General features: G+C 38.9%; 1 pseudogene; it reads left to right on the top strand.

Moving 5' to 3' along the window:
- LOC119545147 overlaps positions 1-24,864 on the top strand; it is a 55,331-nt pseudogene extending 30,467 nt beyond the window's left edge.
- The last annotated feature ends 754 nt before the right edge of the window (positions 24,865-25,618 follow it).

The following is a 25,618-nucleotide window of genomic DNA, read 5'->3' as shown; positions in this document are numbered from 1 at the left end:
TTTTACCCTTGGGAAGACGGTTGCTGCAAAGGAGAGGCTAGGCCTCCCTGTATTTGTGCCTAAGAGTCTCCTCCTGAATGCCTCTTTGTTGCTCAGATGTGGCCCTCTCTCTCCGGCTAAGCCAACTTGAAAGGTGAAATCACTGCCCTCCCCCCTACGTGGGATCAGACACCCAGGGAAGTGAATCTCCCTGGCAACGTGGAATATGACTCCCGGGGAGGAATGTAGACCCGGCATCGTGGGATGGAGAACATCTTCTTGACCAAAAGGGGGATGTGAATGGAAATGAAATAAGCTTCAGTGGCAGAAAGATTCCAAAAGGAGCCGAGAGGTCACTCTGGTGGGCACTCTTATGCACAATTTAGACAACCCTTTTTAGGTTCTAAAGAATTGGGGTAGCTGGTGGTGGATACCTGAAACTATTAAACTACAACCCAGAACCCATGAATCTCGAAGACAGTTGTATAAAAATGTAGCTTATGAGGGGTGACAAGGGGATTGGGAAAGCCATAAGGACCACACTCCACTTTGTCTAGTTTATGGATGGATGAGTAGAAAAATAGGGGAAGGAAACAAACAGACAAAGGTACCCAGTGTTCTTTTTTACTTCAATTGCTCTTTTTCACTCTAATTATTATTCTTGTTATTTTTGTGTGTGTGCTAATGAAGGTGTCAGGGATTGATTTAGGTGATGAATGTACAACTATGTAATGGTACTGTAAACAATCGAAAGTACAATTTGTTTTGTATGACTGCGTGGTATGTGAATATATCTCAATAAAATGATGATTAAAAAAAAAAAAAAAAAAAAAAAACACACACAAAAAAAAAAAAAAAAAACAGAGAGTAATTTGCCCAGGCAGAAAAAGAAAGAAAAGGTATTCTTAGGTAAAGGAATCATTTAAACTGAGAGTCAGAAGCAAGAAAAAAGAAACTGCATTGAGAAAGGAAAAGCTGTGCTATGGTTGGTCTAGAATTAGACAGCATGAAATGGAAAGAATAGGAGAGAGAAGGAAGATATGGGTGAGGTCATAGAACTCTTGGACACTCATGATAAATCTGGACTTTTCCCTGAAGGCAGGGAGAGAGGGATGAATAGGTGGAGCTTGGGGCATTTTAGAGCAGTGAGACTATTCTTTATGATACTATAATGGTAGACACATGACATTATGCATTCATCAAAACCTGTAGAACTATACAACACACAAGTGAACTCTAATGTAAACTATGGACTTTAGTTAATAATTGTGTCAATATTCATTCATCAATTGTAACGAATGTACCACATTAATGCAAGATGTTAATAATAGGGGAAACTGTTGGGGAAGCTATGGGGAGGGGAAAGGAGGTATATTTGAACCCTCTACCTTCTGTGTAATCTTCATGTAAACCTAAAACTTCTCTAAAATTAAAGTCTATATACAAATTAAATTGTGTGCTTACAATTGTTCATTTCTTCTGATTGAAAGACTCTTCCACAGACTCATTTTTGGTTCCAAAATGTCAAACCTTGTTTCTCCTCCACTACTCATATCCTCCCTGTGTCAGGCACTATCAGACACATTCACATCCAGCTATAATTTCTGGCCTTGCAATATTGAATCAAAATGCTAGATAGGTGTCTTAGTTTGCTAAAGCTGCTGAAATACAATATACCAAAACTGGGTTGGCTTTTACAATGGGGAGTTATTAACTTACAAGCTTACAGTTCTGAGGCCATGAAAATGTCCAATTCAAGGCATCAACAGGCAATGCTTTCTCCCCAAAGACCAGCTACCGGTTATCTGGGACTCTCTGCCACCCGGCAAGGCACATGGCGGCATCTGCTGGTCTCTCCCTTCTCTCCCAAGTTTCTTTGCTTTAACTTTTGGCTGCTGTCTCAGCCTTTCTTTCCCAGCTTCCGTGTTCCTCTCTAGCTTCTGTGGCTTTTTCCCTGTTGCTGGTGAATTTCCTCTTCTTATAAAGGACTCCAGTAAGAAGATTAAGACCCACCTGCAACCTGCCTCAACTGAAATAACCTAATCAAAAGGTCCCACCCACAATAGATTTAGAGTCACAAGAAAGGATTAACTTTAAGAACATGATCTTCTGGGGTCAATAAAGCCTCCAAACCATCACACTGCATCAGCAGAGAAGGAGTGTCCCTGGACATCATTTTTACGGAAGTGACTGTGAGCCACTGAAACAAACTCCATACAGAGTGCATCTACAACTCAACTTCCCTTAGCCAGATCCCCAAGATTCCTGCTGCCGATTTTATCACCACCTGAAGGGAGAGGAAGTATGATGGATGAAAATCTGAGTGGAAAAAAGATAGCAGTCTTAAGAATTTTGATTAGTTTTGTAAATTTTTAAAATTTTACAAAAACACATGACCATGTTAACACATTGCTAATGCTCCTCTTGAGCCTCGGAAAGGATTTTTACAAATGAGGGGCCCTGAAGTTGAAGTTCTATTACCTTCTTAGTTCATATGCCTCCTCTGGACTCCGTTTAAAATAATAACAATAATAATAATGTGTAGAAAATGACCGAAAGAAAATACCCTTGAAGTATTAACAATGTATGTTTTGTTTTTAAGTGATACATTTATGGGTGAATTTTTTTCTGTCTACTCTTCTTTATTATCCAAATTTTCTTTAAATGACTATCTTTTGCTTTGACATTAAAATAATTAAATTACTTTAGGCGATATTTCTTTGGGCTTCAGCTGTTCAGAGGGCTGCAATATTTTGACTAATTTTTTTTTTTTTTTACTCCAGAAAAGGATCATGAAAGGTGCGTTAGTTCCCAAGGAATTTTCAGCCCTTTAACAGGATGCTATTTCCAGCTTTCGAAATGTTTTTTATAACTGCTCAACCATTCTTTTCTAAAACACTACATAATTGCATATATAAAGTTGCAATGCTTACAACCTCATTGATAATCAGTAATAAACAATAGCAAAGCAAGATCTTGTCAGTACATTGCCATAATTCTCATCCATTATGAAATAAATGCATATGCATAACTTTCTCGTCAGACATAGGCATGAAACATTTAAAGAGGAAAACGTGCTCTCAAATTTTATTTAGTGAAACATAATCATATCCATGGTCAACTACGTGTAGCAAAGTGTTCATGGACAAACCCAAGAATAATTTTATTCAATTTTTAAATTACTCTTTTTTTCCCCATTTAGACCCTGTTGCTTAAACCATGTAAAAATGGTTCACATTCCCATCATGAAAACAATAATAAAACTTATGAAAGTCCAACTATGATCATCCATTAGCAATGGAATTAGAGCAAATATCTCAACTGGTGTTCCATGGAATATCCTCTCAAAGAGTATTTACAGGTATGGTGTGAAAAAAAAAAATCTTCTCAAAATATGTGGTAAACATCATGAAAAATTGTATATATATGTATCTTTTTTAGTCCTCTTTTTCTAACTACCCAACTAACTTTAATGGGTAAATAAGCATTGCAAATTTTCAAGAGAAAATAGAGTATGCTGCATTTCCCAAACTCATCTAATCATGGAACACATTTTTCTTTCTATAGCCATCAAAATCTCAATGAATTTTTTGAAGACCATCATTTGGGAAAAGGCTGACTTGGATTTTTATGTTTGTTCCAATATTTGTATTCTATAAAGTATGGTATATGGAATAATTGAAAAAGTTGGTGATTTCTCAAGATCAAAAGACTAAACAAAACATTGCTACTGGGAAACTGGTTTACCTTTGCTTGAAGGCAAATTCCTTATTTACATTTTTAGCATAATTCAATCCAGAACATTGCAACACGGGAAGAAAAGCAACCACCCCAGGGTGGTTATGGAGATCTGTTAAATAAAAGGGAAGGGATGGGGTTGTTTGTGGGAGAGAATTACAAAAATATTCAAGATAAAATTGTAAAAGCCAAGTTCACAAATACATTTAGTTAAATAAATGTCCACAAGTAGCAGATCCCTTCAAATAAAGAGCAAAACATTCTATTTTAAAAATGCAGGGAAAAAAAAAAAGGATTCCACATTTATCTTCTCCATGTAAACGCTGTGTCCCAAGCCTGTCACTTTCTTAAATAATACAGCACCATTGACGACATCAATTTAATGTTCGGCAAAATGTTGTGATATTCTCCTATGAAAAAAATAAAATAATCATACCATCATAACTACAAAATGAATACACTGATAAGTTAAGGTAGCTTTGAGGTCAAAAGTATTACATTAGGTTATAAGACCGCATGTGCTATCATGTATACATAAAGCATAAACCATAAAAATGGCATATACTTGGTTGGCAGAGCAGTTCTTGGAAGGCAAACACATACCAGATGGAGGCAGCAAACATAATTCCAGTAGAAAAAGGATTCTGCACATTGGAAAGATGGAAAACATGCACATAGTCTTGGAAACCACTGACTCACAATTTTCTAAATAAAATTTTAAAATAAAAGCTAGACATCCCAGTAGAATAAAAAATTTAAAAAAAATTTTTAAAGAGTAAATAAAAACAACCATAGGACTATCCAACACAAACAGCGAACCTTAATGTAAACTATGGACTTCATAGTTAATAGTACAATTATAATAATATTCTCTCCTCAGTTATAACAAAGGTACCAGGCTAATGAAAAATGTTTAAAATGGGGATGGGTATATGGGAGTTCTGGATTTTCTGCATAATCTGAAAAACTGCAACCTCTCCAAATTAAAAACAAAAAATTTTAAGTTAGACATTCCCTTCAAAATTATATCCCTGGAGTGGTAACCGCTCATCTCTGCAGGCTGTAGATGAAAGAATGCACGAGGCTGGGTTCAGTTCTTTCCTGCAGCTGTTGCCTGTCGGAACCCACACAACTCGCAAGCACAAGACTCCCAAGCTTGTCACTGTTGTGTGCCTGCTAGATATGTTATTGGACCGATTGTTCTTTGAACTTTGAAAATCCAGTTTCAAAATGACCTCTGATCATTAACATAAAAATATCAGTGTCTTATTTTATGTGGTCCTCACACAATGTCATCAGTGGTGTGCTGAAGACTTCGTCCATGTTTAGTGACATTAATGCAGTGACAGCTTGAAATCGGCTGTGGTGGGAATATTTGCACCACAAAAACTGGCAAATGCCACAAACCAAGGATTTTGTTTTCACAGAGCCAGTTGTTAAATGCTTACCAGCACAATTCTGGTAACCTCCATGAGTGTTTTGCAATTCTCTTGATTGTTATTGTTAGTTTCCATTAAAATATTCTACCTAGACTCACAGGGTGGCAGATGACACTAAGGTATAACAAGTTGCAATGAAAGATCTGGGCTTGCTCCGGGACATGGGCTGGGGGACCCTTGTAAATGGCTTACTTAGCACACACATATAATCTAGTGCAGAAATTCTCAAACTTCGTTCACAGAGCCCAATTTCTAGGGGAATTCTAGTTATCAGTGCCTGCCCAGGAACGGAAGCACTCTGCATAGCTGTGTAGCAACCAGGCTTTTTGATAAAAATTCTGAAAATACCATCGTTAAGTTCTAACAACATGCTAATTGTAGTTTAGTTGATAAATACCAATCACTAGTAAACTTAGTTTGCCAGGCTGCTATGACAAACACCACACAGTGGGTTGGCTTAAACAAGACTTTACTGGCTCACCATTTCAGAGGCTAGAAGTCTAAAATTAAGGTGTCAGCAAGACCACACTTTCTCCCCAAGGTCTGAAGCGTTCTGGCACTGGCTTGCCAAGCAACTTGCGAAGTTGCAGGGCTGCATCTACTAGAACAAAGAGGCATCTTCCCTCTTAACAGTAAACTGCCTTTGGCTGTCGGTGAAAATAAAGAATTATAGAATTGGAAGTCTTTCCAATATAATAAAAGCATAAAAACAACAACAACAAAAGATGTGCACTTTTCAATCAGGAGGCTCCTACTAAACCAGCAGGGACTGCTTGGGATACTTTTCAAAATTATGCTGAAGAATTCAAGCCAGGCCACTCTGTAACTTCAAGTTCTGACACCCACTGCCACTCCAGTGCCCAACAATGATAGATTTTTAAAAAATGGAAATGGAAAATAAAGAAGTCACAACGAGATTCCAACACAAGACAAACACGTTTGTGCACCAGAAACAAAAGAGATTAAAAACAATGAGCAGAGCTGGAGCCATGGCAAAACAGTGCATACTAAGGGAGAGAGAGACATACATGGACAGATAGAGGGGCAGATGGGCTGAGAGACAGACAGCTAGATATGTGCATAGAGAGATGGTACAAAAGGTAAAACCAAAACTCTAGACAAAAAGACAAGACAGGTGGCATTCACTGAGGGGATTATGTCCCCTCTGACAGAGGGGCAGAACTATGACATAACTTTACATATTGTTAGAAAAGTATATTGTTGAATATATATGCTGCAATGCTAAGGGTGACTACTGGAAAAAAAATTAGAAATTACATCTCTGGCTTTCAAACCAGGCAGGGGACCAAAAAAGAGAATATGGAAATATTTATCAATGCATCAGAAGGCAGAGGAAGAGAAAAAAGGAACAAAGTAAAAGAATGCAAAAGAGCAAAAAATAAGTTGGCAATCAATAATTCCAGCCTCACTGGTGGTCACAAACTCCCTAGTAAATAAGTCTGCATTCATCTGAGTGTATTAAAAATTAAATTCTGTGCTGGTTACAAAAGGCCTACCTGAAGCAAAATCATACAGAAAGGCAAAAAATGAGGCAACTGAAAAAGTATATATGTGTGTGTGTGTATATATGTATATATATAGAGAGAGAGAGAGAGCACAAAAATCTAGCCAAAACAACACCATTATACCATTATGATTAAATAAAATGGATTTAAGGCAAAAAGTAGTAAGAGGGACAATGAGGAGCCCCACATAATAGTGGCAATAACAATCTACCAATCATGAACAGTCTAGAAAAATTATGAATTTGTATGCAACCAATAGCATAGCTCAAAATACAGATCAAGCCAAAACCAACAGGATGACAAAAAGACTTCGACAGATAAATAATCATGGTGGGCAATTTTAACATCTTCTAATAGAAACTGATAGAACAAGCAGACCAAAAGTTTAGTAAAGATATAGAAGGTTTAAACAACCAAATTAACAAGTTTCATCTTCTCAATATATACAACCCTGCGCTTGCAGAGAAGATATAATCTTTTCGAGAAAATATGGAATATTTATAGAAACAGATCCTATGTTAGGTCACAAAGGACACCTCAACACATTCTAAGAATAAATGTCATATAGGCCATGTTCTTTGGCAATGAGGCAATTAAATTAGAGAAAAATAAAAAGATAATTTTTAAAAAAGGAAAAAAAATCAGTGCTAATGTGGGAAGAAAAATATGAGCTCTGGACTCTGAGAGATAATGTATTTGAATGCCAGGACCAATACTTGCCTGCTGAGTGTCCTTGGACAAGTTACTTAACCTCTCTGGGCCTTGGTTTCTTCATGTGCCAAATGGGTAAATAACACCTCTCTCATAAAATTGCCACCCAAATTAAATGATGTGGTATCTGTAAAAGCACACATACTGGCACATAGTGGAAACACAAATGCTCCTTCCAGACCTTTCACCTATCATGTGTTCAATAAATACTGATTTAATTAATAGACCCATAAATGAATACTGAGATGAGTCAAATATATATTCCCTTGCAAATGGAATTTAGAATAGAATTTAATTAATCAACAAGGTCCCATTTTAAACACGGACAAGAAAAATTTGGCATACTCTATGTTTTTAATTATCCTGTGATTCGAAAAGAAAGGAAAGATTTTGTCAGGGCCTCTGGAAAATCTGATGCCACATCCTGTTTGTCCCTCTCATGTTGATTTTTATAATCAGTTCAGATCATGAGGTCTCATCATCCAAATAAAAAGAGGCTGCACTTGTGAGAGAAGAGATGCTTAGAGGGCACTGTCTGGTGTCCCCAGTCTCCACTGCAGAGGAGAGAAAGCTGCAGGCACCGGTTCTCAGTGGGGACCCAAAAAAGTTCAATGAGCATAAGTCAGATAGATGTAAGAGAGTATTTCCTGACAATAAGGGTTGCCACTCAGGGGTTTGTGCGATTTTCAAGTTGACATTTCCGGGTATCCTGAACTTGATTCAGGCTGTGCAGTTGGCTGAGGTCAACCCAGCTCACGCCCGCAGTAGTTACTGAGGTGTGTGCAGTGACGGGGCACAGGCCCCATGGCTCTCTGTATTCTGGTTGGCTTTCTTTCCCAGAAGGCTTTTCACCATGCATCCAAGCCGATTAGCTGTTTTCTGGCTTCATTTCTAAGGGACTCAGAAGAAAGGTTTTCTGCTCTTCATTTTTCACTAGGGCCATTTTTCACTTAGTTGTTATGATGGAGCATGAAGTTCACAAGTCCAAGATTAAGGCTCTGGTCAAAGAAAACTTTTCCAGATCTGACAGAGAGATGGCACTGGAGGCAGAGCTGACAAGAGGATGGAGGACAGTTCAGGAATGCAGCACCTCTACCTGCAAAACATCATGTGGTTTCTCTTCCGTGACCAGTGCATTCTGGTCATTAGTTTTATTTACAACTGAAAAGTACATGCTGGCTTTTTATCCCCACTGAAAGTACTAAACATTTTGGAAGGGAAGAAAATAGGACTAGATAGATCAGTCCTTTAAGTCTTAAACCAAAAGAAATTCCAGGAAGATTAAAAACTTGAACGTGAAATATAAAACAATGAAAATATAGGTGAATGCTTTAATAATCCTAATGTGAGGAAAACCTTCATAAACTTGAGATTAAATGCTGACCCTAAAGGGAAAGACTGACATATTTAAATACATAAAACTCTTAACATTGGTACAGTTAGAAAATCATAAACAAAGTTAAAGACAAATAACAAGTAAGGAAAATAACAGTTTTAACATATGGGACATTTAGTTCATACTTGTTCCGGTTTGCTAATGCTACCATTATGCAAAATACCAGAAATGGACTGGCTTTTATAAAGGGGGTTTATTTGGTTACAAAATTACAGTCTTAAGCCCTAAAATGTCCAAGATAATGCTCAACAACAGGGTACCTTCACTGAAGGATGGTCATTGGCCGGAAAACCCGTGTTAGCTCGGAAGGCACGTGGCTAGCATCTTCTTGCTCCCAGGTTGCGTTTCAAAATGGTGTTCTCCAAAATGCTGCTCTTGGGGCGTTTTGTCCTCTCTTAGCTGCAGCTCCTCTTCAAAATATCACTCTCAGTTGCTCTGAGATCCTTCTGTCTGTGAGCTCCTTTATACGACTCCAGGGATCCAATTAAGACCCACCCTGAATGGATGGGGTAACGCCTTTATGGAAATTATCCAGTCAAATGTTTCACTCACAATTGATTGAGTCACATCTTCATGGAAACACTTAATCAAAGGATTCCAAACTAATCAAGACTAATACGTCTTCCCCCACAAGACTGCATCAAAGAACATGGCATTTTGAGGGACATAATACATCCAAACTGGCACAATACTCTTAATACATAAAAGCATTTATAACAACAACAAAAAAAAAAGAAAATAGGAAATGGATGTGGTCACATCATTCTCCTCAAAAGGAGAAATACAAGGAGCCAGTAAACAGATCTAAGAAAATTTCAACTTTATTAGTAAACAAGAAAATGCAAATTAAAACAATGAAATACATTTTTATTATTTTTATCTATTTATTTTTAACACATTGGTAAAAATTCAAGCAAATACCTATTGCTGACAAATATGTGGGGGAACGAGCATTGTCCTAAGGGCTGATGAGAGTAAAAAATGGTACAGCTCTCACGGGGGTAGGGGGAGGGAAGAGATGGAAATTGACATAATCCATTAAAATCTTAAAAAAAAAAAAAAAAAAAAAAAAAACAGGCATACTTTTTGATCAAAGAATTTTATTTCTAGGAATTTATTCCAAAGAAATAAACAAAAGCACACCGATGTACTTTAATCATCCCAGGCTTGTTTATAACAGCACCAAATCAGAAATAACCTAAGCATCTATCAGTAGTGTACCTGTTAAATAAATTGTGAAACATAAGTACAATTAGAAACTTTGTAATCATTAAAAAATGAAGATGTGGAACTACATCTATTAATATGGGAAGATTTATATTTATGAGCAATTTTTCCCCAAAACTTTTATATATATATATATAATATATATATATATATAAATAATATATTTATCCATCCAAAAAGTAATGGAAAAAAGTCTAAGAGGCTATACAATGAAGTTTTCACAGGTACTTCTCTCACTAATAGGATTACAGGGGATTTCACTTTCTCCTTTGTATTTTTCTGATTATCTGATTTTTTAAAAATTTTTACAATAAACATGTTTTATAAGGATCAGAAAAATCATCAGATAATTTATATTGAGGAGAATGAAAAGAAGAACACCATAGTTTAGGCCAAGAAAGTCTAGATTTAGGAGCTTCTAGATTTTGCTATGGAATTTATTCAACCATTGAACTTTTTGTCATTATCTCATAGTATCTTGTAGTTCAAGAACATTTTTCTCCCACTTTTCCAAGGGAAGAAAAGGAATTGCTTTTCACTAGGCAGCAAGTCTGTGTAGACATTCAATATGCATCCTCTGATTTAGTCCCACTAACCATCTTTAGGACTGATGTCAGCATTCCCAGTTCAGCTATAAGAAAACTCTCTGAGAGAGGCTATGGAGGTGTATTTCGGCTCTGACAGCTGGGGAACCTGCCTGGGGTGGGATCGGCAGGGAGGGGTCACCAACCCCTGGTAGGTGAGGGAGCACACCCATAGGAAGCTCCACCCTTGGCTACCTTCTCTAGAAGCCGTACTTGGTGGGAAGTTTGTCCCACAGACTCAAGCCAGACTGTCTGTTTTCAAATCCCAGCTCTGTCACCCACAAGCTACATTGCCTTGGGCAAGTTATTTTACCTCGCAGTGTTTCCGATTCCTGATCTGTAAAATAAAATGATGAAAATGATACCTACTAGATTAGCTTGTTGCCAAGGATGAGCATAGAAAGGCACGTGGGATGTTGCCCACACATCACAAGGGTTCTGCATTTGTTACTTGGTGACTATTCTCCACGTAGCACACAGCCTCCCTGCTCTGCTCCTTGCATCCAGCTTAACAATTGCCACATCCACCTATTAGCGTAGAAGTATTGAAAAGGTCTACTCTGGGGGAAAGTGCTCAAGGGGGTTGCTCCCCCAGTTTCTACCCTTTTCTCCTCTCAACCACCCTTGGGTTGTTAAATAACCGAATTGTAAGCTAATGGTAATGATTTGCGGGAGTCACAACTCAAAGCCACCTCTAGCTGCCTTCTCTCTACTCACCATCTATTTTGTCCCCTTGGTAAAATGCTAAGAGGCAAAGTATATTATATTACTAGGTTTACCAGGTCAACAGAGATGAAAATAAATAGGTCCACTGGTTTTTACTGCCTATCTTGTCCTGGGCTCATTTTTATTCCTCATGGCACTTTATGTTTTTACCTTAAAGAGGTCATACTTGTAGAACTATCAGATAAAGGCATTTTCCCTACGAAAGTGTGATAAAGAAGCAGATCTGCAAAAGGGGTCAGAATTTCTTTAAAAAAAAAAAAAAGCAGCCTCACTCTTACTGCCTGCAGTTCCCTGAGAACCGGCACTTGTTAACAGCTGATCTATTTTTTTAATACAGTTTTATTGAGATATATTCACATACCTTACAATCATCCACAGTATACAATCAACTACTCACAGTACCATCATATAGTTGTGCATTCATCACCTGAATCAACTTTTGAAAATTTTTCTTACTCCAAAAAAAAATTAAAGAAAAGTAAAAGAAAAAAGAACACCCAAAACATTCCACCACCCCCATCCCACCCTATTTTTCATTTAGTTTTTGTATCCATTTTTCTACTCATCTGTCCATACACTGGACAAAGGGAGTGTGAGCCATGAGGTTTTCACAATCACACTGTCACACCATATAAGCTACATAGTTATACAATCATCTTCAAGAATCAAAGCTACTGGGTTGTAGTTCAACAGTTTCTAGTATTTCCTTCTAGCTATTCCAATACACTAAAAACTAAAAAGGGGTATCTATATAGCACATAAGAATCCCCTCAAAAGTGACCTCTCAACTCCATTTGAAATCTCTCAGTCATTGGAACTTAATTTTGTTTCCTTTTGCTTCCCCTTTTTGCTCAAGATTTTTTCAATTCCACAATGCTGGGTCCAGATTCATCCCTGGGAGTCATATCCTGCATTGACAGGGAGACTTACACCCCTGGAGTCAGATCCCACATAGAGGGGAAGGTAGTGAGTTCACCTGCCAAGTTGGCTTAGCTGGAGAGAGAGGCCACATCCAAGCAACAAAGAGGTTCTCTGGGGGAGACTCTCAGGCACAATCATAAGTAGGCTCAGCCTCTCCTTTGCAGCAACAAGCTTCACAAGGGCACGCCCCAAGATCAAGGGCTCGTCCTACCGAACTGTCAGTCCTCAATGTTTGCGAGAACACCAGTAACAACCCAGGTGGGGACATCCAACATTTCCACATTCTTCCCCAGTTCCCTAAGGGTCCCTGCAAATATATCCTCATTCTCTGCCCAAATTACTTTGGGATGCATCGGAATTTCACACCAACCTGTACAAACCTACCAGATCTCACTTCCTATTCAAAGTTCCATGTAATGATGGTGTTTGAATAAACTGACCAATCAAGTTAAATAATAGCTGATCTTTTATCACTATTGCCCACGTATGCTCACCCAGGAGCACGCTGGGTCCTATTTGGAAACTCTGACCCTTGATATTTTGCATATTGTGGCTTAGTCTCCAAAAGAGATTTTGATTCATGTTCCGTGTTAAGAAAAAATCAATGCAATCTACAGATTTCTGGGGGCGGGGATTCTAGTTTGCCTTAATCACACTAATCCCCAGTACTGTTCACAGACACTTGTTCTATCATAGAAAGACCACAGCTTCCAAGCCAAAAATCAGGGCATGTGGTCTGACAAGCAGGAGCATATTTAAGGGGACAGAATATTTATTAAATCAGAAACTCCAGGCCAGATATATACCATTAACTATATAGATGGAATGATACTTGTGAATAATGTATAGCTATACAGAATGGGTAATGGCCCTTAACTGTCCAATGCACATGAACCAGCTTCCAGAGGTCAACAAATTGAGCATCACTATGTTGATTCTGCTCTCCTTCCCAATTGCTCATTTAATTGATGTCAACTGTGTTCGTTCGGTCGGTTAATCTGACAAAATGATTGATCATCCTTGTATTTGCTCTTCTCAAAGGCAAATATGAAGTTATTTTTAAAATCCTTTAAATCTGCTAAGACTCACAAAAACTATGAAATAAATATGCCATTAGTTTGACAACTATGATTAAAGGAATATTGCATTCATTTGCTGATTATCAGTGGATTTGCCTGGAGGATCTCAAAGGCACAGACAGGCTCTTTGCTGTCCTCAGCCGAGTTAGGCACACAATTTAATGGAAAATAGATGTGCCTGGGTGTGTTAAGCCCATTTCTCTAAACAGAGATAGATGCCTATTTGCAAAAAAGCAGGGAAGCTAGATGTGAACCAGGGAACACTAACTAAGAGTACCTACCTCATTGGGCTTTTTGTGGATTAGGTGAGTTTATATTCATAATGTGCTTACGGCAATGCCTGACATATGGTAAAAACTGTATAAAAACTGTTCAGCACTGTTGGCCTTAAGATGGGACTGCTAGCTTTCTTTTCAAAAGTTATTTTGAAAGACTTGTCAGAAGTTTTAACTGAAGTTTATTTTTTGATACAAGGTATTTTCTACTTTTAAATTATAAAGGCTGTAGATTAATCATCATGGACTAAAACTTATGACCTATTTGCACTTATTTATGGGCTTTCTTCTTGCCACCGTGTGGGTGATGGCCCAGAACGAAATCTCTGCCTAAACACGATCTGCTGTTCCTCTTATTCTAGCCAATATGACCTGTCAAGACACGACAAATATGCATATGCATGTTTGTGAACTCTGAGAAAACATGACAAACATCTGAAACCTAGAATACATAAAACATGTTTGGCTATTACAATATAAACAGGCTGAGCACCATACTCCAAAGTTACTGATTCTTCCAGATGATCTGAATAAAGTTCAGTCGAAATTAAGGGAAAGCAACTTAGCTATTCACAGGGCTGAGATAGATGGGCCACAGAGAAGACTCACTCAGTGTGTTTCATGCTGGGAGAGGACTGCCTGAGTCTGTCTGATAAACCAGTGGGGAGCAGCCTTCCAGAAAAGTCTATTCCAGGAGAGACTAAACAGTTTTATGCGGAAGGATTCTTAAAGAAGCAGCAAGACAACTTTGAGTTGGCAGTACAACCTAGCATTGTGTTACAAAGCTCTGTCTCCAAACCATATTCTGTGTCTGAACTGCATGTGGGTGTGTGAGTGTGTGGGTGAGGAGGGAAAGTTGCAAAAAGCAAAACCTGCAAATGCCATTTCCTCAAGCATTCTAAGATACTGAGACATGAGATTGCACAGCTTTGCTACTTCTCTAACAAATTTCACTTAAAGATGCCTGCTTTACCACTTCCCTGCAGAATACCACCTGCTCAGGCAGCTTAAGGTGTCTGTACCTCTTTCTAGGTAGCATCTAACAGAAGCAATTGAGGAACTAGGTGGGATCCTGTGATGTGCAAGTGTAGCGATTTCCGTAGGACCAGGCAGATGTAGCAGAAATGCCCAGAAGTGACCACGTCTAGCAGAGGAGCCTAGAATATGACCCATGAGACATAAGCGACATGGTCCCCAGTAAAACAATAGTCAGGAATCCACGGAACACATAACTTGCTCTTACATTTAAATATGTGTGTGCAAACATTTTATACAATAAATGTGTTTCTAAAAATAGATATTTTAGAATTGCACGTGAATTGTGTTTTTAACTTTTTAAATATTATACTTTGCCAATCCCTATGAAGAGAAACATGTGGAGTGAATGAAAAGTTTTAACAGGCAATGCTGCAAATGATTCCACCTAAAGTAACTGCAACTTGCCTTGATTAGCCTGAATGAAACTGCCCACAAACGGCAATCTCACAACCTGCCTTGTTTTTTAATTACAAACCAGCTACAGGAAAGAGATCTGGAGAAAAATCACTTTTTAAAATCAGCTGTCAGTGGTCACCATTAAAATACCAACCGGGAGGGGAATCTGCAGCTCTCCCTGTTTTTGTCACCCTCCCTGCACGTTTCTGCTCCAACGTTGGCCCCAAGCTCACCTCCTCCAAGCCATGAACTTGGATGGCAGTGAACTTCAGCATTCTAACACTTCAGCAAGGTAGGTAGGTATGCCATTTTTTTTTTCTTAGAATACTGAAATTTTGCATTTTCCACTTTTTGCCACTGATTTCTAAATTCTTGACTGCTGTGCTGTCAGTTTGAGGAGAAAGCATTCCTGGCACTGAATTCTTCCCCATTCTCCTGACTTGGAGCAACAAAAGCTGTCCTTTTAATTCCTCAAAGATGGAGTTAGAATTTTTTAAAAGTAATGGTTTACTCTAACACCAAAGGAAAACAAAAACAGAAACGGAAGCAGACGCACCCACAGAGTATTCTGTCACAGTTAGATGCTGCCAGGCCAGTATTCTCTGAGTCTGGCTGACAGTGAGCGTGGGTTGACAAACTCAGAGACAGGTGTAACGGGTTGGAAGCAAGTGAAGACGGCGTTGGTGTGAATGGCTGTGCCGGGCCAATCTACTAGCTCATGTTTATAATGACTTCTTAGTGTAAGAATAGAATGAAGTGTGCAATGCTTTTGTTTAAAGCTCTTGCTCCATATGCCTTTGCTTGCCTTTTAAAAAAAAAAAAAAAATTTATTGTAATAACATAAATACAACTCAAAATTTCCCATTTTAACCATTTTGAAGTGTATAATTCAGTGGTATTAGTTACATCCACAACTTTGTGCTACCATCACTAATTTCCATCACCAAACATTTTCATCATCCCATTAAGCAAAAGCTTCCTCTTGCCCCCACCCTCACCCCCTAGTAACCTGTAATCTACTATCTGTCTCTGTGAGTTTACTTATTCCAGGTATTTCATATAAGCAAGATCATGCAATATTTGTCTTTATGTGTGTGGCTTAATTCACCTACCATGATGTCTTCAAGGTTTATTCATGTCGTCACATGCATCAGAACCTCATTCCTTTTGACAGCTGAATAAGATTCCATTGTGTGTATACACCATATTTTGTTTATCCATTCATCTGCTGGTGGGCACTTGGGTTGCTTCTACCTTTTAACTTTTGCGAAAAATGTTGCTACGAACATTGGTATACAAATACCTGTTTGAGTCCTTGCTTTCAATTCTTTGGATATATACCTAGAAGTGGGATTGTTGGGTCATATGGTAATTCTACATTCAATTTTCTGAGGAACCAAGTGAGTGGATTTTAAAATGTGTGCTTAGATAAACTAGGGGCATAAACTGAACAATGCAGATGGAGCCAGGAAAATAATCACCAGGAACATAAGGGAGTTTGGGTGGGGGCAAGGAGCTATCCCTTTCCATTACTCTCCTTCTAGATGTAACCAACAAAAATATACTTGTGAGCATTTAAATTCTATTTAAAAAAAAAAAGAGTCTAATAGTAAATGAATTGGAAGGAAAAACTCTGAACAATTTTTTATTCATTTTAGACTGTCTCTGTAGCTTCTGATATGATTGTTTTTAACCAATAAGTGAACAAAAATAAATAATAAAAGAAAAGATTAAAAAAGGAGGGGGAGGGCAAATTTGTATTTACAGTCACACGTGGTACTTGCTGTGGGAACTGTTTGTATGAGGAAGTCACAACCATTGATCTTTCCCTTTAAATCTCCCTCCCCCAACGTCATTTCACACACATAAAGCAGGGCTGTCAATTCTTAATTATTTTGCTCCAGATTTGTTACAACTCAGCTTCCCTTGCCCTACTTAAAATACTTCTTGTCTGGGTGTTTTGACAAGCTTATCTGTAAGCATTTCCCTTGAATTGGCAGCACAGCACATTTTGTCACAGAATCAGTGACAAAAGACAATTGGACACCAAGAGTCCTCCATGGACAAGAAGACACCCTAAGGAGAGGCAGGAGCCCACAGACCTAGAGTGGAACACAGGCCAGACGAGCGGAATCGGAGCTGGGATTTTCTGGGGGTTCACTGGAAGATCTCGGTGAAAGTTCTTCCACCCCAGATGTTGTGATCCAAAGGTGTTTATTTTTCTGGATGTGTCCAGAGCACAAGTGCCTCACCTTTTGCTCACACTCTGGGTATTTTGACAACCTTTCCTGCCAGGTAATTTATCACTGAGGTTCAACGGACCATTCTCCACCATATCGCCTGACACTTGTCCTTGCCAAAGCCCTAGGTGGTATGAAAAAGTCACGCAGACAAAGTGACCAAATCGAGCATTGCAGCATATTTTCTTCCCTTACTCTGCTGAATTTTCTTACTGCCGTTTCACTGACTTACCTTCTTGTCATTTCCAGGGAAACATTAACTCATCTTTTGGAAACCTCTCCAAAATCAGTAGCTCCTGGCTCCGGTGATGGTAAATGCATTCCATTTCATACAAAATCTGTTTTGAAACTTTGTCAAGGAATTCAGTCTAACAAGAGCCAAGTTGCACCATCGACCTCCTTCCAGCCGTTAGTACTTGTTTGGTCTTGTGGAAACAGATCGAAAGAAATATCCTTCCCTGAGAGTTTTTTTTATTAAGTGGAATTGAAAATAATTATTTTGTCTCCCTTTGTGCCTCTCTATCTCAAGATCATCACATGACTGACTCTTGTCTTTCCTCCCCCAATTCAAATGCCACTTCTCCAGAGAGTCCTTCCCTGACCACCAAACATAGCTGCCCATTTACTTTGTCATATCACTGTTTTATTTTCTTCATAAAATCATCAAGATTTGAAATTCACCTTATTTGTTTATTTACTTGCTATTTTTGTCAGTCTCCATCTTCCATGGAACATAAGCTCCATGACAATAGGGTCCCTGACTCTTTTGTTCATTGGTTGTGGGAGTTCACCAGGACTTGTTCCAAATTTCTGGTTCTCCTCCTTCTCCACATGTGGGATTACATGTCCCCTCTATGACTGAAGTTTGCAATGGCCTTTCCATTTGATTTGTTTTGACAATGAAATGTAAGCCAAAGTAATCAAGAGGAAGGTTTATGGACAAGTGTGCAGTGTGTCACATTCCATCCCTAAAGATGAAGTGATTATTCAAGCGTGTGACAGTCTGTGTTACTAACTGACAACAATGAACAGAGCCTCCGGCTAACCCTTGCTGGACACATACAGTGAGTAAGAAATAAAGTTTCCTGGTATTAGCTCAATGAGATTTGGGGATTGTTTGTTACACAGCAGACTCTAGCTATGCTGACTAATACAACAATGAATCCATCACACCTGCAATAATACCCAAGATACCAAAGGCCCTCCATTAATAATTGGATAATGAATGAATGAAGAGACCACAGCAGAACAGCAGAGCATAGAATAGAATAAAATACAAATAGATTTTTTTTTCTAGTCAGCATAATTTAGAATATAGCTCCAGCCTAAAAAATACTGTAGGGTGGTGAGATGCCTCTTTACGTAAACATCACCATTTCTTTGCCTAAAAATCATATTGAGAGAGTCTAACCACAACCTTAAAAAAAAATGCTGGTTGAGATGAGCTACCAGCATCACTTTTCCACATCAAGGTATTTTGTTTTGTTTAATTTTTTCTGTCTTTCCTAATCCTCATTATTCTGAGAGCTTGGGAATTTTCCCAGCTAGGTCAGGTGAGACACCACAGCCCCCACACCCTCCACCCTGCCCCAGAGAATCCCGACGTCCAGGGTGGTGTGGAGGAAAAAAACAGAGGATTTTCAGCCAGGCATACCTCGGTTGGAATCCTAGAGTCATCATTTTAAGTGTCATGACTTTGACATGTAAATGACCATTTGTCTCAGTTTCCTCAATCCTAAAGGGGTGTAGGGTACATAATATCTCACACCATTGCTGAGACAGTTCCATGAGGTAATATAAAACTCCCCTAAGGTGCAGCACAGAGCAGGCACTCCCTAACAGCTCTCTTCCTCTCCTTTCTTCCCCTTCAGCTACCATCCCCCTTACACCAGAGACAGTTTGATATATACTATTTGAAACTGTCCCTCCCCCCATTGTCTGTATCTGAGGAATAAGAAGTGATGGCTTCTCCCTGGAAGAGGAGAAGTTTGCACCGTTTGTGAAGCCATTACTACATCATGCATTACAGTGTGGTCAACGTGTTCTGTAATCGCATCATTGTCATCAGCAACACAGCTAACATTTTTGAGAGATTGTGGCAAGAATTGGTCTAAAGTACCCTAAACCTATCCTATCCATGTATTTAATACAGCAACCCTTTGAGTTAGTATTATTATTTTTATTTTTATTATATTTATTCAAAAGTCACAGATCCAGACAGGTAGATAGGTAGCGTGACACCAGAGCCCCCACTCCCAATGGCCATGCTAAACCCAAGGGATCTACAATGTTCTATGGGCCAGGAGAGATGTATCTTCAGTAAGCCATGGGAAAAATCAAGAGACAGATGCAGTTAGTAGCTTAGGTCTGACCTGTCTAGCTCATCCTCAACCCTGCCAGCTGTTCAAGAGCAAAACAGTGAGTGAGAAGCCCATGAGTAACATGGGGGGTAAAGCTAAAACAAGGGGAAAGTATTTTAGCATTAATATTAAAGTGTCTTTTGCATTTGTCCAGAGAACCAAATAAAATGACATGTAAGCATATTGCAGGAAATCAGGAAGACACATTAGAGGAGAGGCAAAAAGCCAGGCTGCAACATCAACCCAGACTTCTGGGACATAGACTGTATTAACTTAGGGTCAGAAAACTGCACCTTCAAACTTAGATTCAATCACATAATGTGTATTTTCAAAAACATTTTCTTCTTGCCTTATGTCTTTTAACAAAGTTTGTTTAGGAGATGTTGGCCTGTCTCAGCTGACTAAAGGGTATGACAGGAAAAGACTGGACTCTGGAAGAGGTGAAGTTGGGAAGGAAACATCACCTCCTGTGCTCACCACCTTTTAGCAAGTACCTTTCTAAAGCCCTTCTCTACAGAAACCTTGGCCCAGCTGGTGATAGTGAGTGTCTGTTTAAACAAGGGGTCATCTGCTGATAACCTGCTGCAGTGAAGGGGCTTCTCTGTGGGTCTCTTCAATGATATTCTCCATGACCCCATTGAGTTTCTAGCTCATTCTTGTGCCACCGGCCTCCAATGTTTGCCGGAAGTATAGCCATGGAAACGGCCAGCTGCCCTAGCCAAGTAATAGTGAATGATGACAAGTAAAACAACAGCTGATTTCATTTAGTGAGCTTCCCTGGGAGAACAGGCGACGAGGACAGAAAATTTTAAAGGCTCCGTAATTGTTTCAGTGCCATCCATTTGGGAGTCGCTCCTCCAAGAATTGCAAACCTTCAAAGAGTAAGGACAGTGCCAGGAAGCACAAAGTCTCGTGGAGTCACCCTAACTCAGATCAAGGTATTTCCAATGCTCCTTTGGCGACATCTTCCTTGAATCAGTCCTCAACTTCACATTCTCTCAGCAAATTGTGATCTAAGTCTGTTTGTACATGTATTTGCCAGGAGCCGTGCAACTGCTCTCTTGCTGGGTGTTGCCAGTGTTTTTAATGTGAATACTGTGGTAAGTGAAGGAAGGCTACAAATTCTCTACTATTCCTTCCATTGAGAGGTGGAGTCCAATTCCTGTCCCCATGAATCTGAGCTGGCTTTAATGATTCAGATGTGGAAAGACTTCTGAGACTAGATCATAAGAAGCTTTGCAGCCTCCATCCAAATGTCTGGAATGCTCCTCCAAATGTCCACCTCACCCGAGGCTGCCATGCTGGAGAAGTCACACGTAGGCAGACAGCCCCACCTGAGCCCACCTTTCAGCCATCCTTGCCAAGGTGCCAGGCTTGTGGGTGAAGCCTTCTTGGACCCTCCAAACCAGCCTGTCACCAGCTGAGTATCACCAAGTAACCTCATTCGATGGCACATGCCCTGCCCTAATTCCCGATCCACAGAATCATGCGGTATAATGAAATGGTCAATGTGTAAGCTACTGAGTTTCGGGGTGGTTTGTTACACAGCGATAAATAACCAAAACAACAATCTAATCAGCTGGAAATGAATGGAAACGAATGAATTTTACTTTCTTTTATTTTCATTTTAGCTGGTTTTACCCCGGACTTACCTCCACTATCTTGTACACCAAATATCCTGCTGTTCAGCAAAAATGAGCTTAATCAATGCTTCTGGAATGAATGTATTTTAGTCTAATCTGTTTCTGTTTTATTAAACAGCTGGGAAGAACCCTCTTTTTTATAGTTGGCAGATTCACTTCAGGTATCAAAAAAATGTCATTTAATTTTCCAATATCTTACGTAGTTTAGAGATAATCAAAAGATAAAGCTTGTGGGTTTACTATTACCATTATCATTTTCACAATGCCTTCCTACAGAAAGTTATGTGACTTTTATACATGCTCTACTTCTCTCACATCATGCGGGTACATTTGAAAGCCAAGTCCCATGGCTGACCACAGTGCAATAAAACTTGGAATTAACAAGCAAAGGATACTGAATGTGGCCAAAGTAATGGCTGCTTTGGGGAATTTAATAAGATTTCCCTTGTGCCTACTATTTAGACCAGTACTCAGCACATCGTAAGCACTCAATAAATGTTAACTATCATTGGTATTACAGACATGTAATATTCAAACTCAGTTTTGGGTCAATGAGAGATAACTAATCCACTCTGCTGAGTTAAAAAACTTACAGCCAAAAAGCTTAGAAAAGTGATGGTTTGGTAAGCCTCATCAGAAAATAGTTAGTTCTGCTAGACTGTTAAAATACTGTAAATTATATGAGCGGCTCCTCGTAAGTCCCAATCACTAACATACTCAGTCCTTTATTTGTATGTGAAGAAATCAAGTTCCAAAGACGAGTAAGAAATTTACCGTGAAATGTTCTAAAAATGATCATGGTGATGAATACACAAATATGTGATAATACTGTGAACTATTGAATGTATACTTTGGATGAACTGTATGGTGTGTGAATATATCTCAATAAAATTACAGTAAAAAAAAAATTTTTTTAAAAGAAAGAAATTTGCCCTGAGTCACACTGTTTTTATTATTAATGAATTGTAAGTGGTTTTTTTTTAATCTCTCTTTTCTTTTACAATTCATCAATAATATGACAAACAACTCAGATGTTTTTACATGGGCAAAAGATTTGAATAGACACTTTCAAAAGAAGAGATACCAATATCCAATACACAATGAAAAGATTTTCAGCATCATTAACCATGAGGAAAGTGCAAACTAAAACCCTAATGAGATACCCTTACATACTCACTAGAAAGGCTAAAATAATAATGGCTGGCAGTACCAAGTGTTGCTGAGGATGTTCTTATACATTGTTGGTGGGAATGTAAAATGGTATAACAATTTTAGAAAACTCTTTGACAGTTTCTTATAAAGTTAAACATACACCAACCATATGACACAGAAGTCCTACTCCTGGCTATTTATTCAAGAAGATTAAAACATACGTCCACACAAAGACTCATATACGGATCGCCACAGCAGCTTTATTTGGAATCCCCAAAGCTGGAGAAAACCCAGATATCCATTAAAAGTAAATGGAAAACCACAACAGTAAAGCAATCTCATTGGTACCACTTAACAACAAGAAAGGAAGAAAGTACAGATAGACCATGGTTGAATTGCAAAAGCATTGTGCTGAGAGAAAGAAGCCAGACACTAAGGTAACATATTATATGATTCCATTTATATGATATTCTAGAAAAGGAAAAGTTAGTCTGTAGTGACAGAAAGCAAGCAAGATCCAGGATGGGTGGATTGGGTGCAAAGGGATGAAAGGACTTTGAAGAATAATAGAAATTTTCTATTTATTGATACTGGTGACTTCACAAGCATATGCATTTGTCAAAACTTATCAAGTTGTATGAATTATACCTCAATAAAGGTGATTTAAAAATACTATAAGTGATAATATTGTAGATGTCACAAATATTGCCATAAGGATGAATTCGGAAAATTTTTTCAATATTATGAGGATAGTGCTTTTGGTTTAGGATAAAATTACCTGCGGCGATATTTTAGATGAATTCCAAAAGTTCTCTCTCTCAAACAACTTAAATCAAAAAGAATATGCTGAATAAAAATAGTGAGCGAAACTTTTATAGAGTCTCAGATAGGGATCCGGGTATTCTTTAAGGTTTTCAGGACTACTGTTGACTTGGGCTTATCGTATTGTGGTCATTTGGCATAGCACAGGCATAACCTCCAGGACAACCTCCTGACTCCATTTGAATTCTCTTAGCCACTAAAACCTTATTTTTGTTGCCTTTCTTTTCCCTGTTTTGTTCAAAAAGGCATTCTCAATCCCTTGATGCCAGAGTCAGGCTCATTCCCGGAATCCATGTCACACATTACCAGGAAGTCTCATTCACCTGGGGGTCCTGTCCCACATCGGGGGGAAGGTGATGAACTTATTGGCAGAGTTGGGCTTAGAGAGAGAAAGTCCACATTTGAGCAACAAAAGAGGTTCTCTGGAGGTGACTCCTGGGCATAATTACAGGTGGGCTAAGCCTCCTCTATATAGCCATAAGTTTCACCCAAGCAAGCCTCAATATCGAGGGCTTGACTTATAAAGCAGGGGTTTCCTAAGTTCCCATAGCGTATGTTATGTCCACAATAATCTAACCATAGCTCACATTATCATCACTTAGTTGTATAATCCTCATCACTCTCCATTTTAAACAATTCTCATGACCCAAAACATCTCATAGTTCTTGTCAGCCCTTTATTTGTCCCTAGTATTTGTGTAATGCTAGTATGGTATTCCTATTGATTATAGTCCCTACAGTGTATATATGTTATGTTTTATAATAAGGAAATAACTGGAAAAAAAAAAAAAAAAAGAATGTGCTGCACCAGCTTCCCCGCCGCTGGCCAGCGTGGGTGCTCAGTCTTCTGCTGTGATTGACACTACGCAGCGAGCAGAGAAGCAAGCGGCCTCCAGTCTCCAAACCCTGGTAAATCCCAACACCGGAGTGCTGGGTCACCCTCATGAAAACGAAGACTCGTTAGAGGCCTTGGCGGCAACGGTGGCGGCCTTGAAGGAGGTGAAGGAGAAGAGGAGGAGAAGGCAGTGCTGCCGGCGTGGGCGTCAGTTCATTTTAACACCAACACTTCTGGGATGGATGAACATACATCTAGAAGCTATGAAGACTTTGTGGACTTTTCTGATATCTACCACTCTAATAAAGAGTATTTCAGGAAACTAGAAGAGCTGAAGACTGCACACATGGAAACTATGGCAAAGTTAGAGAAACTGTACCAGAATAAATTAAGTTTAAAGGGAATTCAGCCACTGATCATCAGGGAAGGTGCTCCTAGTATGTCTTCCAGATCTGTATGGTAAAAAACTTCCATCACCCCGAATTTTTAATGCCATCACATTCAGAGTCTGATTTAGGCCAGTCTTACTCCTCATGTGAGTCTTCCTCAGAAAATTAGTTGCCCAACCTAGAAAAGGAGCTCCCGGAGAAAAACAAAATGATGGCCTACACCAGGGAGCTCATCAACATATGGACAGATTTTCCTGTTGAAGATTATATTCAGCATGAAGATCCTTACTTCCTAGCAGTTAAAAAAAACAGGGAAGAAACTGAAAGAATGGGTGCCAAAGAATACAGTACCTGAGCCCTTTCATTTAGAGGAAGAGAACAAGACATAAGAAAGAGTGAAAAAGAAAGGATGATAGAATACCGCCAAGAACTGAAGAAAGAAAAGAAAAATTTAAGAAGAGGCCACTACTATTTGAAAGAGTTGCTCAGAAAAATGCAAGAATGGCAGCAGGAAGGCATTATTCTAACACCTTAAAAGTACTAGGAATGTGTGATGAGTTTGTTTTAAAGCAAGGCCAATGTGGAAAAATATTTGAGTACTTCAGCAATCAAGAGATGAAAAGTTTCACTGAAGAGGCCTCTCTCTCTAGCTAAGCCAACTCAGCAGATGATCTCACTACCCTCCCCCCTACATGGGACCTGACCCCCAGGGGTGTAAATCTCCATGGCAATGCAGGGTATGACTCCTGGTGATGAACCTGGACCTGGCATCCTGGGATTGAGAACATCTTCTTGACCAAAAGGGAGATGCAAAATGAAACGAAATAAAGTTTCACTGACTGAGAGATTTCAAATGGAATCAAGAGGTCACTCTGGAGGTTACTCTTATGCACTATATAGATATCCCTTTTTTGGTTTTGTGTATTGGAATAGCTAGAAGTAAATACCTGAAACTGTGAAATGGCAACCCAGTAGCCTTGACTCTTGAAGATGATTGTTTAACTATGTAGCTTACATGGAATGACAGTGTGATTGTGAAAACCTTGTAGCTCACACTCCCTTTACGCAGTGTATGGACAAATGAGTAGAAAAATGGGGACAAAAAGCAAATGAGTAATGGGGGTAGGACAGTTGTGGGATGTT

The sequence above is a fragment of the Choloepus didactylus genome, chromosome 10, assembly GCF_015220235.1.
Source record: "Choloepus didactylus isolate mChoDid1 chromosome 10, mChoDid1.pri, whole genome shotgun sequence".
In the NCBI taxonomy this organism is placed as follows: Eukaryota; Metazoa; Chordata; class Mammalia; order Pilosa; family Megalonychidae; genus Choloepus; species Choloepus didactylus.
The sequence above is the reverse complement of the archived record's forward strand: the minus strand, read 5'-3'. Positions and strand labels throughout refer to the sequence as shown.